The following is a 4,050-nucleotide window of genomic DNA, read 5'->3' as shown; positions in this document are numbered from 1 at the left end:
ATTTTACGTCTTCACCCAAAGCAGTGTCAGCCCTCTGGTACTCTGCCGGCTTCTCCTGAGAAATTATGAATAATGACTCATCAATCTAGAATCTACACAGGCGTAGACGCGGGGTCTAGAATCAGGAGACCGGATGAGATCATAAAAGACGCGAACGTGCACAGAAGAGATTCCAGCGCCGCGTCCTCGGACGCGGAAGGCTGAGGCGCCGGCCGTAAAGCAGCTCCGCATGCGCAGAAGCTGGTCAGCCCGCGGAGGTCGGAAGGGGCGGGGCGGGAGGAAGCTGAAACTGACGACTCAATTTGTCTAGGTTTGAAGCGATGCTCGTCGTCTCCCACATGGTCTAGCGGTTAGGATTCCTGGTTTTCACCCAGGCGGCCCGGGTTCGACTCCCGGTGTGGGAACGCCACCACCTTTTTGAACAGAAAACGAAAATAATTCAAAGACCCCTAAACTAGGGAAATGCTGGTGTTTTTAGAAAGAGCTATAACCCCATTTCAGAGCACCCAGCGGAAATTGAAGCTGAAGAGAATCGGGGTCTACCCTAGAGTGAATGGTCGTACAGCCCACTCGAAGCTGGTCGACCGGCAGGAGCACACGGAAAGGAAGTAACTCGAAAGAGTGCTGAGTGTGCTTTTGAAACAAGTCTTTAAATCTGAGGAGCAGGGAGTCAGCCGGTCCCATGCTAAGATAGATCTTTCAGTTGGTTTTCCTGCGTAATTTCTCTTTGTACCGTGAATAGGGAACAAATGATCAAAAAGTGCTCTTCTTTGGAAAAAAAAGAAAAAAACACATTGTAAGACATTATAGGCTTTTAAGTTGCCTAAAGCCATTCCTTTGAGAAGGACAGCAAGATTTTCAGAAAAGTCATATTATTGAGGGCAGAGTAGTTCAGAGTACAGTCTACTGTGTTTTGTGATTCAAAAGCTCACTGAAGCAGTTATCGGAGGGGGGAGAAGAGGAAGGAACTAGAAAATTATATTATTACACATATTGAGGAGTGAGGCAATGGCAAAAAATAACACTTTCTTCTCACGCCCTGTTTGACACATTCTGTTTTAAAAAACTTCAGGAATTCATGATACACTCAATAAGCTCTCTAGAGTTAGAAATGTTAGTACTGATGTGTGACAAGACAGTTTCCAACTGTTACCCAAATAAGTGCATCTTCTGCTGTGATCGTTTATCTTGCTTGCTTCTCCAAACATTTGCTGCTAGGAAAAACCTCCAGGCATTTAGAAGCCACACTTCTGTCCCACTGGTGTTGAACTCTTTAAAGCTTCCCCAATTTGTTCTCAGACTACCATTAACCCTGAGAAACGACTGTGAAAAAGACTTGGCATCCACATAATCTTGTTTGAAATTTGCTCTTTTTAAAGTCCTTTGGGATTTTAAGGGGACACAAAAATGTCACTTTCAATGAGAAACATACTAGGCTAAATATATGCTTATTCAAATTTTCTAATAAAGAGCCTGGAGGAGAAATTGATCATCAGCAGGTGATCTGCATTTATTAAATCGAATAGGACAGAACAGACAGGAAAATATAAAACCCAATAATAATAACAATAATAAATATTTATTGAGCACGTACTATGAACTTGGATAAATATTTTATATACTTTTTTTCAATTTAATCCTTATTTTATCAGATAATATTATTATGTCTGTATCAACCAGGGGCCCAGTAGGAAACTGATGACATTCTTAACAGAGTTTAATAAAGGGACTACTTGGGTTTTGTTGAGGTTCTAGAAAAACAACAAGGAGTAATGTAGTCTCCGGCACTCCTGAATCTAAAATGAGTAAGTGGAGAGAGGGTGGCTGCCACGGAGGAGCTGTGGTTTCTGTTTGTCTTAAAACTTGCTTTCTTATGGCAAGTGAGTTCCATTCACATGAAGACTGTTAAATCCACTCATCCTATGAATCGTTCATTTCCATAAAATAGATCTGTGGCCTCATAGATTTGACAAAAGCATCCTTTGGATGAATATGATACTTAAGAGACACAGAGCATAGTAGATACCTCTATAGACATGTACTTAATTAAATGAAAACAGCTTAACTTTGTGGGGGAAATATTTGCTTGAGTTTTATTTGCCATTTTTATAACTTTGTATTTTTTGCAAAACATGTTGCCGTAGTTTTCATTAATCATCTTCCTTATCAGTCTTTATATTCATGGACTATTTTGAGCTACAAATGCCCTTTGCAATCATTTGATGGAGATTTTCATTTTACCCATGGAGCACTGGGTCCTGGATTTTATGCTTCGGATTCCCCAGGTTTGGATTTTATTTATCTTTAAAATATTTATTTACTTATGGCTGCGCTGGGTCTTCCCTGATGCTCACAGGCTTTCTCTAGTTGAGGTGGGCGGACTTATTGCAATAGCTTCTCTTGTCGCTGAGAACGGGCTATAGGATGTGCGGGCTTCAGGAGTTGCCGCATGAGGGCTCAGTAGCTGTGGCTCACGGGCTCAGTATTTGCGGTGCACGGGCTCAGTTGTCTGTGGTATGTGGGATATTCCCTGACTGTGGGTCGAACCCGTGTCCTCTGCATTGGCAGGCAGATTCTTAACCACTGCTCCAGCAGGGTCGTCCTAGGTTTGAATTTTTAGATTATGTATCTCCCTAAATTGAATCTTTCATGGTGTCCTCCACAGGCACCACTCCCTCTTGCACCGCTGGGTGCAGAGAAGATAAATTTGAAGAATTTGATTGTATCTTGCTTTTGGTCAGTGTTCACAGTATAGCTGCAACAACACAGTTGTAACATCTTTCTGTTTGAAGTTTTGAGTTATTAAATTTTTTTAAATTCACCATATAAACATTTCTAGAGAGTGATGATCTTTGGGACATTTGAATTAGTTGTAGGTTCTCAGTATGCTTTTATTTTTGTATATGGTCATAAATTTTGGGGGAGTCTGCATAGATAGCACTTTATGCCTATATGCCTTTATGCCTATATCACATCTACATAGAATCACATAGATTTGTATGTATGTTCCCTCAGAAATATATGTTACAGATAAAAAATGTCCTAACTAATTGTAACATTAACACTTCATATTAATGCAGGAAAAGGAAGGCAAATATGAATTTTAACTTACCCACATTGTAAAACTGAACAACCTGGAAAAACACTGAATACTTGGAAAATCACTGGAACAAATAATCACAAAATCAATTTGCAAACACCTAGAAGACCACAGCGTACTGGGTAATCATCCCACATAGTTTTGTGAAAAACAAAGCTGATCAGACTAATCTAATTTCCTTTTGTCACAGAGTGACAGGCACGGTGGATGGGGGAGCAGTCAAGATAATCTATCCTGATTTAAGAAACCTTGGGATTTTGTACTTTGTTGTACTCATGAAGATAAAATGTAGGAAAGACTACTGCTGTCTGGCAGGGACACATTCAAGCTGAAGTTTGGGGCTCAGCTTCATCTCGATAGGCAGCTTACCCTCGTTCTATGCAGCAATGACTCTATCCTCCTTCCTGAGTCTTTTCTGCCTGGATTCCTTTAAAAAAAAAGTGTTAATTCAGATTCTCTGTGTAAATGACATCATCTCTCTGTTCCTCAGTTTCCTAGACTGTAAAATGGGGGCGGGGGTAATAATCAGATCTATCTTATAGGGTTGTGAAGATTAGACAAGATAATGCATATTAAAGGGCTTGGTCCAGTTTGGGGCCAGTGGCCACTGGTTACCATCACCACCATCATCATTGTTACCGTTATCATGTTTAGTTCCTCTTTCTCTACTTTTAATCACAATGTGAAATCTGATCTTTTCTACCTCTTCAGTAATGCCAAGATATGTTCTTATCTATTTCTCCTGCCACTGTGCTGGGCAGATCGTCTTGTTCCCTGCACTGTTAAATAAGCACCAAATTGGTTTCTTTGACCCCCTATCTCATCCAACTTTTCTATCTCACATCCTACTGCACATTGCAGCGCAGAGCTGAGGGTGCTGCTCGTCTGCACCTTGGGGCTTTGACCTGCTGTGTGCTCCCAACCTACCTTTACAACCTAAATCCTACCAC

The 4,050-nt window shown here is 41.0% G+C and overlaps 1 non-coding gene across 1 annotated transcript; it reads left to right on the top strand.

The window, feature by feature from the left end:
* The first annotated feature begins 332 nt into the window (after positions 1-332).
* TRNAE-UUC (transfer RNA glutamic acid (anticodon UUC)) lies at positions 333-404 on the top strand. Its single transcript has one exon. It is a non-coding gene; the product is annotated as a tRNA-Glu (tRNA).
* The last annotated feature ends 3,646 nt before the right edge of the window (positions 405-4,050 follow it).

This window comes from Ovis canadensis, chromosome 10, assembly GCF_042477335.2.
Source record: "Ovis canadensis isolate MfBH-ARS-UI-01 breed Bighorn chromosome 10, ARS-UI_OviCan_v2, whole genome shotgun sequence".
NCBI classification, from domain to species: Eukaryota; Metazoa; Chordata; class Mammalia; order Artiodactyla; family Bovidae; genus Ovis; species Ovis canadensis.
The sequence above is the reverse complement of the archived record's forward strand: the minus strand, read 5'-3'. Positions and strand labels throughout refer to the sequence as shown.